The following is a 13,839-nucleotide window of genomic DNA, read 5'->3' on the forward strand; positions in this document are numbered from 1 at the left end:
GAGTAAATAAATCCCCTATGTACAGTATTCTGTACAAGTTCTGAGGCAACATTTTTTCTGAATTGCAATCCTATGAAATAATAACGGTATCATAGTGTTTTCCATGTGCCTTTGATTCATTTTATTTCTCGAATTTTCAGTAACATAAATAAAAGATGGGAAGACGATGTGTAAATCTATATTTTTGGCTTTGTGCTCCTCCTTCATGAAGCTGTTCTGTGTTTGTGTCTCCATAAGGAACTGTTTACCCTCCATAACTATTCAGCCCTGTTTCTTGTTAGGTAAATGTTTGCTCGTGAGCACGACCATATGGATCACGTGACCCTTATTGGACAGCGTGTTGGTGATTCCATTCCTTCCCCCCCAAAAAATACATAACTGGCAAATTCACATTCTTTGCACATGTGTGTCTATTTGAGGCCGCAACTGCAGCACAAAGCAAATAAATCCTATTGATATCTTCAACGAGGAAACTGCTCTTGGATCGTCAACGCAGCGGCATTGCTCAAAGGAACCTTGGCAACCTCTGGTTCATATGGAGCATAATGAGACTGACACTTCTTTTGGCCACTGTGTGCATCAGGTCTGTTTTCCCACATGGACCTGATTTAAGGAGGTGAACTGAAAACGGACACTCATCATTTTCTTCTTTTTCCCTGTTAACTCAAGCGTGGACGTGTGGACGACATGGCTACAAATCTTTATGAACTTTCCCGTAGTGATTATTGTTTGTCATGCATGCTGATATTGATTGACAAGAAATTGTGAAATCATCTTTTTTAAGGAGGCTACAGGAGTATAATTCATCGGCGATAAGAGGGTGTGGGTCATTTATGTTTCCTGTGGAACCAACTGAACGTTTCACATCTGCCAAAGTAAATGATCACAGCAACGGACTCACGGGCGGAGAAAAATACTTTCCACTGTTATATATTATTTCAGTTTATCCTGTCACTCCGTATGTGTGATGTTTTGAATGAGCCCTTTTTATTTTAGTAACACTGGCTGTGATCTGCTCGTGTGGCAACAGAGTGCGAGCTCAGTGAGGACATGAAGGAATTCGCCGAGGTTGATACGTGCTGACCCTGATGCTGATTGTTCATTTCAGTGCCAAAGCTCATTGCTATGGTGTGACTCAAAACTCAAAAAGTATAGAGTCAAAAGTTTCTCAAGTGACAGCATTGTGAAGTGGTGGAGTAATGGGATTAGAGAGGGTTTTTTTTCTTCTTTTACTCCTCAAAGAAATGTTTGCTTGAACAATTTAATTGTTTTGGGAATTCCCGGGCATCCCTCTCAATGCGGCGCATTCCTTTCCCCAACAGCATAATGCATTCCTGGAGACTCGCCGTGATCTCCATCAGAATAAGTTAGACTCCCTACAATGTCTGAGGAATGTCGTCCTGCAGGAGAACGACATGTTGGACGACGTGATTGATAGCGTATTAATCAGAAAGCATTCACATGTGGAGAGCCACCGAATGGTTTTGATTTTTGCTGAAGTGGGTGTCATTGTTAAGAGCCAGACGGCTGTTAACTGGGTAAGAGCCCGGAGCAGATCTCAACCTGCATAGTGGTTCCAAGCAATGACTTTTTTAAAGGAGAATGTAAGATAAGATATAGAAAAAATATAAAGCTTGTTCACAAACCGGGGATATTCAGTTGTTACGGCAGCAGGCAGGTCAGAATGAGGTAGACAAGAAAATACAAATATTAAAAAGGAAAGGTAATAGAATAAACATAAAAAATCAAATAAAAAATGCTGAGTTTGTACCTTATAAACACTTTTCACTGTAATAAGCACATTAATGTCATCATTCATTTATCTAAAACCTCTGGAGACACATTGAGGTGGAACCCTCATTTTCAATGGTGCCGAAGTACAATACAAATAATACATGGTTATACCAATTAGAATACGTTAAAAAATTATTTAAAGTGACAATTTTAACATTTTTATGTTTAGGTATGATACAAAATTTTAAATAAGACCATTAGCTAAATTAAAAGCAGTGACAGTTACAAATACTTTGGTTTTTAAGTAATGGAATCACTGAGCTTTCACGTTAAATAGCAGGAGCCAGGTTTAATACCCAAATCACGTCAGAGCCGCGTCTTCCAGCTGAAGAAATCCTTTTTGCTGACATGCTGAATTATTGTCATGCTTTTTTAGCAGAGTTCAGTTCCAGTCTTCCACTTACAAGAGGAACTCTCCACTAAACGGCTTCTGGGAAAATGCCAGTGGTGTTAATTATTGTTGTTCTTCTTTGTGTTGTCAAAAATATCAGATGTCAATTATTTTCTCACTGACTGCATTAGTTTGTACGATCCTGTTTTGTCTGTCCAATTAGCCAAATTTCGGGGGAGCCAGGAAAAGCAAAGGCACCTCATCTCAATCTTGTTATGCTGACTATGTGCCTCTTCTTGCAGATTTTGTTTGTTATTCAGCATCTTGCATCCCAGAAATCTTTCAGACTCCAGTAAAGTGGAACCACAATTCCATTTTCCAATCCTGAAGACAAACAGATGAAATCCTGTAATGCAAAGGACACATCACTGCACCCGCAGTCTGAGGGGGGGGGGGGTTAAAGCAGCCCCTGCAAATCTTTTTCTCCCAACAAGGGTCATTTGAGTTTGTATAACATTCTCTGAGGGCCATATTAAAAGACACTTTCTAATGTGATGGCTGGAACTGCTTCTCTTTGGCCAGGTGTCTGATGTCAGATGGTAGTGATGATGACGCTACTCGCAGCTGGTTATTAAGGTTTTGGTCTGTTGGTCTTTAGAGGGATGAGTTGTTACAAGAGCAAGTTTTGAGATCAGAGATGAAAACTTCAGTGCACGTCTCCTCAGAATGAGAGAATCCTCAAGACGATTATCTCGAGCAGAGGGAGGTTGTTGCACTCTGAGCTCGTCAGGCACATCAGCTGGTGCCTTATGAAACGTTTCTGAAACGTCTTCCTTGATGCCTGAAGGAGTTTTGCTAACTTATCATTATATGTGGGCCACAAACAGTTGTTCTGTTGAGTAGGAAAAATGAACGCAACAGCTTTTCAGGGGCAACAAGGCAAATACGTCTTCTGAGTGAGGTTTCAGCTTCTTATTAGCTGGCTCACTGCAAAACTTGATTAAACATAATATTGTCTCCTGTTGAAAACAAACTCTGCAGCCAATCGTTAATTTTATCCAAGAGCATCTGTCTTTGCAACTCATCCAGTTTGGCTGCATGTTCACCTGTGACGACGCTCGTGACCAGCCTCTTTCCTCACTGAGGGAACATCCCAGCAAACTTTCTCACTAACTTGTCTTTTACTTCATCAAATAAAAACAATCGTATCGTAACAGCTATGTGTGTGTTTAACCCTGACAGGCAAACAGCCAGGAGGTAACACCCTGACGGACATGTTATTCTACTGTTTCATGCTATTCTACTGTTTCATGTTATTTACTTTAATGCAGAAATTGTATGGCTGAAAACACCCTTCTCCTGGGCAAAGAGACATAAAACGTAACATTTAGCGGTTTTACTTTCAGTATTTTTTAGTAATTGCAGTGTAAAAGTACCCATTTGTTTATATGTACATATATCTCTGATTTGTGTCGCCACAGGATGTGAAGTCCTCCACGTGTGACCCATTGAATTAAAAAGACAGACTATCAAAAACGCCTCTCGCTGTTAAAGGTTGTTTTTCCTTAATTACTCATTAGATTAACATATTTGGCTCATGTACATACAAAATATAGTAAAAACAATGGTGTTTCAGGCAACTTGTAACAGAAGCACAATATTATATCATTGTTAATCAGACATTTTAGCATTTGGAAGCCACACAACCATGTGCAGAGAAGTCAGGGTCATTTATGTTGTTTATATATCAATATATATATATATATATATATATATATATATAAAGAGTAGTTTTGGAGTATGCTGGGTTCACAGGTTTGACGCAGTAACAGCAGAGTGACGGCAGGTTCCCCTCTGTCGGCAGCTCTTTCAAATATATATATAAATATTTGTCCCTTTCATGTTTTAAATGCATCCGCAGGCAAAATATAAGAGATATCGGACATGGAGCACAGCAAACTTTTAGCTTTATAGTCTGTTAATCTACTTTAAGTCTGTGTCTGAGAATTCAGTGACCATCATCATCGTAATCATCATCATCAGCTGTACTTACTCACTTTATACCACCATGGTAGTTTGCATACTTTTCCACCACCAATAAACAGAGGTGGTTATATCACATTGTTTGATATTAAAATGACTGTGATTTCAGGGTCCAATAAGACTTAAGATATATATATATATTTTTGTATCCCTCTTTACATGAAAGATTTATTGTTGTAATTTCTGGTCACAGGAAGCCGTGGTGACACTAAACAGGAATCTACAAAAGGTCTTTTACATCATGATTAACCAGAACATGACAAAGAGCTGGTAGTCACAGAAGTTTTCTTGACCAAATGAAAACCACATGTGTGCAATATTTCATATCTTTGGTCAGAACCTTGCAGCATTCGTCTATACACATACAATAGTGCATGGATGTACATCAGTGTGCTTTAAACCAGTGGAAAATAAAGTTGTCTATAACTTAATTCTTACAAAGTGAGTAAAATAACCTCTGAGCTCGTCCCATTCACAGTTTTTAAAGGTAACGTTCATCCAGCCAAAGATCATATTTCCTCAAATGAACAGGATCTGGAGGAAATGGTTCACTGGTGCTTCTGGTTTGTGTTTTGTCTCAGTGAAAGTACAAGAGACTCGAGCTCAAGCTCCACCCAACCCCCCCAAGACTTAAAAACATTACCGGTCCATTGGGTTTTGATGAGGCTGCAGAAATGTGTCCTTTTCAGACACAAACTGAGCCAGCACCTTAACACTTTGACAGAATGAACAAATGTGAGAAATAAAATGTTGAGAGATAAAATCTATGCTTTATTGATTGAGGAAAAACTTGAATCTTTTTATTGGGTTTGTCTATTGTCTAATATAATTTTTTTTAAATGGTTTAAATAACTGATTTAGAGGAAGAATATTTTCTTATTTTTTCTTAGTAAGGTAGAGAACTTACAATATTATAGATAAACAACTCGACTGTGAATCAAAAAAACTCCCAAGTTTTAAACCTTGTGCTCAAGTTTAATCATTTTTGTTATTTCCTTTATTAACTTGATGAATACAGATACATTTATGAGAACATCTCACTCTGTGTTGTAAATCAGCACAAAGCTGGTGAGCTCCTGCTCTGCTTATGTAACCTTGCTTTCCATGTCTTTGATACAATTCAGATTCTGGTTCATGCATGTTGTAAAAAAATTAACATTTAGAGATCTTCTCTTTTGTTACCTGAAGGCAAACTTGCAAAACCTTGTGAGTGTAGCGAACATGACTCAGACTTCAGTGATCTCTGGGTCAACCGTTGTACACGGCAAAATAGAAATCGAGAAAAAAAGATCTCGAGAAAATTACAGGTTTGCAACCTCACAACACAAAGAATTAGAAGGAAGACGTAGGAACAGCTGAATCATATTTAGCTTTGCTCTATTAATAATGCATGTGATGGCTCAATAATTATGGACCTCATTGACTGTGGTGCCAAGCTGAGCTCTTAATGTCTTTCAGAAAGCATGGATCACATATTTATCTTTATTTTATGACACTGTGTGTATCAGCTTGTGTGCTCTATTGTTCTGGTTGATATGAATTCTTCTGGTAAAATTGGCTCGTCACACACTTAACTTTAATCTCGATTAAACTCGATCTGTTTATTATTTCTAACGTGGACGTCCAGCGAGGCCGGAGGAGCCAAGCTGTGTGGTTTCCCCCACTAATCCATGTCAAGTGTCACTAAAATAGCCATCACAGAGAAATCACCCAGACCACAGCCCTGTGATGTGGAGAGCATCCGACCTCAAAGTAGAATTGCAGATTTATTGACCATCACAGCACCTTGTTTTTTTTAATTCTTTTATTCTTTTATTTTATTCCGGATTCACAGGAGGAGTCAAGATGCTTTCAACCGGCACAGAGCAGCCTGGACTCTGCTAATTGGACGGACTTATGCATGAAATAAGAACATGAAAAATTCATTGAAATGGTGAGAGTCCAACTTGGGTAAAATTAATGTGAATTATGTTTTAAGATGTAAAGAGTAAAAAATAAAAAAAGCAAGTTGTACTTTTCTATGGGACGAAAGGACAGATGCCAAATAAGCAACAGATGCTCCTCTGGTGTTCTGATGCAGTTGATCCACAGAACAATAACACGCTCGCTGCTGTTTTTGCCGTCAACGAATGCATCAGGTTGACATTTTTAAATTTAGCTTTGGTGCATCTCTCCATCTTTCTTCATTTATCACCATCAGGAGAAAAAGTGAAGGGATTTTGAGCAGGATATTTGACAATCCATTGTCTTGTCAACAGACTGTGTTTTTTTTATGTATTTGCTAAAAAATACAAATTAAAAAACTAAATAAAAGTTGCAATATAAAATGCATCTTGATAAGGCAGATTATTTATGTGTTTTGCTAAACAAAAAAACGGTGACAGATTATGGCTCTAAGACACGACTTGAGTCCCAGTGATATGAGAAAATAAAAAATCTTGTTTTCTATACAACCCTGTTTTACATCTTTGTGCACTGACTTTCATTAGATGACTCATTTCTGTTTCACGCAATCTACAAACATGTAACTCTGTTCAGTCGCCCTCGCACACTTTGCACTGGCAGCTATCTTGTGCATGAAGAACATGATACTAATAACAACTGAGCATTTCAAGGTACCAAGGCTGCTCTACAGAGGTGGGGGGGGGGGGGGAAGAATAAATCAAACCAACCAAGGACAGAAGATAGAAGCAGAAATGCTAGAACTATGTCAAAAGCCTTTTTAAAAAAAAAATTGTTTAAAGAGTTGAGAGATGGGACTTTTCAGATCTTACTGTGGGTTTTCTGGGGGATAGTGAACAGACCTAGATCTGAGGACTGTAGGTTCCAGGATGGAGTATAAGGGTGGAGGAGGTCAGACAGGTACTAGGGTAGGTGAGGAGGGGGAAGATGGGATAGGGTGGAGGTGATGTGCTGCTTGTTTCATGATGGCGTGGATGAGGGTCTCTACCACGGAGTCAGCGAGTGATGAACGGAGTCTATAATTAGTTTATATGGATATATTACATATTACAACCAGGCACAGTGCAATTATAATCTATAATGTCTGTCTCCTAGTTTCACCAGAGGCATTAAAACAGTTACGGTTCAGATATTACATTCGATCTGTATGATTGTCCCAGTAGAGGTTGAGCTGTCGGCTATTCTGACGACGTGAGAAAAAAAAGTGTCATCTGATTTTGTGTGTCCGTGTGGTGTGAGGTCTGTATGTGTGTGGCATGTGTGTGTGTGGGTGTGTGTGTGGGTGCATGTGTGTGTGTGTGTTTGCCTCATCTGCTCTGCTGTCACAGTAATAATGAGTAGCTGCCAGCACTGGATCTCACTCCACTTGATGATACAGCCGTTCACAGAGTGTGGAGACATATCTAGGTTACGCGGAGGAGAGTAAAAAAAAAAAAGGTTTAGCCAGCGAAAATGTTGAACTGTGGCGGCGGATGACTGACCAATCAACTTTTACCCCCCCAAAAAGTTTGAATTCACTGATTCAGCACAAACTGAATCACACAGCTACATCAGTACTCTGCCAACTGACTGCTACACACTGACAGTATTTGTCTCATGGGATTCTATCACATTCTGTTTTTATGCCTCCGTGCAGGTGACAGCCAGGGGCCGAAGGGGATTTTGTTTCCAGGTTGTCCGGTGTCCGTCCGTGCTGTTGTGAAGACAATATGTCAAGAATGCCTTGAGGGAATTTCTTCAAATTTGGCAAAAATGTTCACTTGGACTCTCGGACGAACCGATCCGATTTTTGTGGTCAGAGGTCAAGGTTTTGTGAACATCCCAGCAACACCTCGAGGAAATTTCTCCATTCACTAACTGAGTAGATTTTGATGGTCGATGGTCAAAGGTCATGGTCACGCTGACGTCGTGAACGTAATATATCAGGAACACAGTGTCAGCACAGTGATACCTTACAGAAATACACTATATAGCTTTTATTAAATTCAAATGAGTCTGGAAAAAAAATGGATGTAGACTGGAACTGCATTGGTTAGAGGAGGCACAACCACAGGGCGGTAATTCTAATTGAAATATAATTCTATATTTAACAAAATAAATCCTGTAACGGTAACTGCAAAAGCAAAATGATTAGTTGCATTAATTCACCACACTTAAATAAATAAAAATATCAACACAGCAGATCCTCTTTATTTGTTCTTTAGTCTCTTTATTTGTTTATTTGCTCTTTGTTCTTAAAGCTAAAGGAAAATGATTTTATAACTTTCACAACTTAACAGGGGAGTGAATCAGGGTCACAGCTCCAGCACCGTCGGACCTGAGCTCCTCTCGGTCGCTGAATGGAGGATTTATGCTTCTTTAAAGAGTAATAAAATGTGAGGGAACAGTTTGGGGCTATTGTCTCGATGACAAATCACCTCAGGAGGTTTCTTGTCTCCCGAACATCTAAAGGCAAACACTGTCTGTGTGATAGCTGGGCTTGCTGGTGAGGCTGAGGTTTTGGTGTAGGCGGACATAATGTGAGCCTGTGGCCCCCCCGAGAGATACAAGTAGAGAGTGTTGATGTCAACTGTTTATTTATACCTCTCTTATTAAAGAAGCTCAATTGTAACGAAATGTAATCATTTTAATTTGTTGGATCGATAGATGGATCGATAGATAGATAGATAGATAGATAGATAGATAGATAGATAGATAGATAGATAGATAGATAGATAGATAGATAGATAGATAGATAGATAGATAATATAGATGTAGATAGATAGATAGATAGATAGATAGATAGATAGATAGATAGATAGATAGATAGATAGATAGATAATATAGATGTAGATAGATAGATAGATAGATAGATAGATAATATAGATGTAGATAGATAGATAGATAGCTAGATAGATAGATAGATAGATAATATAGATGTAGATAGATAGATAGATAGATAGAGCCTCACTTCAGCCACTTTAAAACCCCTTTATTTTGGGGTTTCCAGAATATTCAGCCCTGTGATAATTCAAGTAAAAACCAGTGCATGTTAAATCCTGCTGCTGATCTACACTTCCCTCTCGTGTAGGAGGGTGGCACCAGAGTTCAGCAGTACCGTGCATGTGCTGGGTCTGTGCAGTGTGCGTGTCTCCTGGTGGCCGCAGCAGCAGCAGCAGCAGCAGCAGGAGCAGCAGTGTGAGAGGAGAGAGGAGGTCGAACTCCGTCACGTGTTGAATAAATTAGATTTGGAGAAGGGGGGACGTCCAGCTCCGCTCGGCCTCCTCACTCTGTTGGGTTTCAGCAGCACGCGACGGTGCGTCTCCGAGCAGACAGACACAACTGTGCGATGAGCCGATGAGCCGATAGCTGGAAGAAGAAGAAGAAGAAGAAGAAGAAGAAGAAGAGGAAGAAGAGGAAGAAGAAGAGGAAGAAGAAGAAGAGGAGGAAGAAGAAGAAGAGGAGGAAAAGTTTTGACAAGTTTGTGCTTTTTTACTTCTCATCGCTTCGCCTGGAGAGAGAACTCAATAGGAAGGAAACTAATTGGGTCCCACCGGAGTAATCTCCACAGACACCGGCGGAGGATACCAGCTTCTTCTTTGAAAAGAACAAACCTTGACATGGATGTAACTTCCACGTTGGGCTTCACAGGGGAATACTGAGGAGAGCCCGGTTTGTCCTGTGCAACCACAGATGAATGTGAGTATCTATCCCAGCAGGACGCACGTCTCCTCACTCCACAAGGAACCAATGTTCATCACTGCAGTTTATCCACGATCTCCCTCCTTCCATTTCTTTACTCTTTACAACTCCCTCTGATCCAGTGTCTGCAGCAGATACGTTGTAGTGCATGTGAAACTCACACCAGGTTCTTTTCTATTTTCGTGCACATGCAGATTCATTGAATGGTGCAACTTTGCAAATGACTTATTCGGCCGTTTTAAAACATCGTGCAGAGTTCAGTCAAAGAACCAAACGGACGCACAGCGGTCCAGTTTCTACACGATTCAGTACCTCAGGTTAATGTTAGTGCACAGCTGTCGCCTTTAATGTCTTAACACGCAAAACTCTCCGTAAGGATATCACCGGTTTGTGCAGTTAAATACTCGTGTAAGACATATTCGTGTTTTTTCTAAGTACCATTACGCACAAGCACCTTTCCTGCTTTACGCACGGACTTTACGCAGCAGCCAAATATTCTAACCGCATGTGTCATGTGTCACTTCTTTTAAGCCCCTCTGAGACATTCCTCTCAAATTGGTCAACCTCTGGAGTTATTGTATTGTGGTGCCGCCGCCGCCGCTGCGCCTTTCTGTCTGTGTCTGCCTCATCACACATCGCACAGACCGAGCGATCACCCGCACGTCGCGCACTTAACGATGCTGCTCGCTGACCGTGAATAGGTGTTCCTTTCCCTCAATTAATTAATTAATTAATTAAGTCGCCCCTGGGTTCCGTCACCGCGCACTTCTGGTTGTGAATGTGATGGTTGCCATGGTGCCGCTGCGTAATTACGCCGCCTCTCTCTCTGACTTTTTCTTTAGACACAACACGGGGCGCAGGCTCCTCCTTTTTTTTTCTCTCTCCCCCCACCAGTCATCAGTTTGAGCAGAACTGCTCTTGTGCAACTTCTACTTAGAAGATGTTCATTCACATTGTTGCTATGGACTCTAATACTCGTTATTACAGCGACATGAGGCAAATGGAGAAGATCATCCATACTTTAAGATGTTAAAAGTGTTTGTGCCCCCATCCATCCAGTTATCCATCCTTAAATCCCTCATATCCATGTCTACACTTGCTTCATTTCAGGGCAATTTTAACAATGGTTGCCACTTTCTCTGTTAAAGCATCTCAGCTTTCAAGGATTATTCTCACTCATTCTTTTTTCCACTCTCTGGGTTGAGTTAAGATGTGAAATTCACAGAGAGAAAACAAAAAAAACAAACAACGCAGCACTGATGGATACAAACTCAAATTCGGGCCACCCCAGCTTTTATGAGAATCCAAGGATTATGTCATAAACCCTCGGCGCAGTGCATGAAGTAATCATTTCACTGGTCTTGTCTTTTGTAGCCTGCATATGCTGTTGATGAAGCTCGTGTTCCCGACTCCTAAAAAGGCTTGAGAAACACAAGATATGTTTCTCCGAGGAAAGCCACACTAGCACCAGCACAAGAAAAGAGTTTTCTTGTTGCCTTGCATTTCTGGAATCGTCTTGGCTGCAGTTTTACTCATCTTTTTGTAGCGTCATCATCAGCCGAGACAAACTCTGTCAACAGCGCTGGAAGCAGGACTTTTGTGGACACCCTTAAAATCTTTTTTGTAATCCCAATCCCTCCCGGTCCTCTTCAGAAAAATGCATTCAACTTTTAGTACAATAGTATTTGGTGAACTTTGACCTCAGCTCTAGTAATGTTGTGCAAACACTCCCTGCACCCCTGCTACTGTAACTCTGTGCACATGTGTTTTTCATGATGCAACCGCTTGTACTGCAAACGCAATATCAGACGGTGTCATCTTCAAAGACTTAAGGTGTATTTCTTTTATCTGGAACATCTTACGCAAACAGCTGGACTAACCCATGCTGTTCTTGTTGTGGGAAAGAGATCATCCCTCTTGTCACAGATCCTCAGCAGCCCCGAGCTCGCCGTGAAAAAGTAGCCAGTGTGTTTTCCCAATATCGTGTTTGTTATGGCCGGGGATCGCGTGCGTATCTGAGGCCTGTGATGGCTTTTCCTGGCCCTCGCACATGCCCTGGGACCACAGTTTCAAAGACTAATGCAGAGCACAGAAACGTGGCACTAGTGAGAGGCAATAGTCTGGCAAACATTCAGAGCCTTTTTTCGTTTGCTTTGTGCTAAGCCTGTCATCCTCATGTCCAGTCGATCTGCAGTTTTGTCTGTGGTTTCCATTATGGCTCCACTGAGCCTCAAGCAGCCTGGCATGTTTTTGAAACCGCAGAAGTTTTCTTTGAGTTAACTGGAATCATGACGTGGAATTAGAAGCTGGTTTTTACGTCGTCTGTCACTACAGTCGTCCCTCTTGGTCTGTTGGGGGGGTGAGAATGTGTTGGTTGTGTTAATTAAAGCTGATTTACAACATTTGGGGTCAGGTTTGTTATGATTTAACCTACTTGTGTAGATTCTCTGGTTAGCACCACATTAAATCTGCATTCAACTTTCTCAAACATTGTGTAATTGTTGTTTAAGATATTAGCTGAAGATAACTGACATGACTTGGCCTGTGGTATGAATAGCAAATCAACTATATTAATTGTGATGTTAAACAGTTTCTCTTACTCTGCACTGTTTAAAAACTATATTTGCATTTCAGTAGAGGTTTTGTAATGTGGGTTTTGGCTCACAGGCGGAGGCAGCAGTGTTTATTCAGATGTATTGTCTATTGTTTTGTTTTTTTTCCAAACCAAAGGCCAGCTCGTCTTCATAATGCAAAAGAGACAAATATTACTTCCACAGGAAAAAAACCCAGCAAAAAGCAAACATATTCTCAGCGATTATGAAAAGTGGTTACGGCACATTTTGCCAAACATGATGGAGACCACAGCGGGGAGGTAGAAATGTGCCCGCGATGTTCCCAGCACTCACTGCTGCCATGGATTTTTATGCTGATTCCAGTCATGCTAGCAAAGTGCCCAGAATGATATCCATTGTATTCAAACAGAGGTTTCATTCTGCATGTAAATCCTACAAACCTTGGATTTGGTCGGTTGACTTGGTTCAGAGGATTCAAAAAGAAAGTGGGTCAAGCCACGGTGCCTGCTAACAATGAGGCGCACTTGAGGTGTTATACACGTGTGTTCTGGTGTGAGAAGAGGGGGGGAAACCTCAAGGATGCATTTGAAGTTCAAATAAAAGATATCGGACCGTCCTCGGGGAAAGCACACAGGGGTTAATCCTCCAGCACTTACATCATCTTAGCAAAACTCTCCACCAGTGTTTAACTACCAGTGGGAGGGACTCGCCATGATCTGGGACAATGATGCAAGGAAAACATCTGAATCCAAGCCACAATGGAATTGGCTTACTAAATACAACAGCTTTCAACCATCAGCGGCTATTCTGAACTGTTTTTTTCCCCCCACATTGCTTTCCCTGAAGCCCCATATGCACGAATAGGTTGTTGCCTTTTATATCCCAACTACTTACTGGCCTCTAACTCGCAGACATGAAACTCTCGGTGATAGATCCCAGAGTGTAGTCGCAGTGTTTGTTATATATTTAGCGAGCGTCTTAGCTTTTGAAAGTGCATAAACTTCTCTTTAAGCTTCCAGCCGAAACTTTTTTAAAAACCATATGTCCCTCTCAACCTGATATTGTGCAATTAGCCTCGCCGAGTGTGTCTGCTACATCCATTAGTTCTCTGCGGCTCTGCAGAGGTCCTCCGCTGCAGCTCAACCAGAGAATGCATTATTTCAGTTGTGGCATTTGGACTCAGGTTCTGGCCTTGAAAGTGATTCTTCTCAGCTTCGTAAAAAGTGCACCCCACGGTGTTACAGAAAAAATAATTTAAATACTGAGGCTAGGAAGTTTTCAGGCTGTCAATGATGTGCTTATATGTTTTAGTGAACAGCAGCACTCACAGAGCAACACAACATATGGCATGGAAGGGTGACTTTGTAGTGCCTGGCTTTATGGGCCTGTCGTTTGCGATTATTAGGGCCTCTGTGGAAGTAATAAGACTCGGGCAGGAATTCAGCACATTGATCC

General features: G+C 40.9%; 1 protein-coding gene across 1 annotated transcript in view; it reads left to right on the forward strand.

Moving 5' to 3' along the window:
• Positions 1-9,401: 9,401 nt before the first annotated feature.
• LOC117772910 (protocadherin-16-like) overlaps positions 9,402-13,839 on the forward strand; it is an 81,749-nt gene continuing 77,311 nt past the window's right edge. The window contains exon 1 of the mRNA XM_034604488.1: positions 9,402-9,808. The gene's annotated coding sequence lies outside the window, so the exon portion shown is untranslated. The remainder of the gene's footprint in view (positions 9,809-13,839) is intronic.

The sequence above is a fragment of the Hippoglossus hippoglossus genome, chromosome 13, assembly GCF_009819705.1.
Source record: "Hippoglossus hippoglossus isolate fHipHip1 chromosome 13, fHipHip1.pri, whole genome shotgun sequence".
NCBI classification, from domain to species: Eukaryota; Metazoa; Chordata; class Actinopteri; order Pleuronectiformes; family Pleuronectidae; genus Hippoglossus; species Hippoglossus hippoglossus.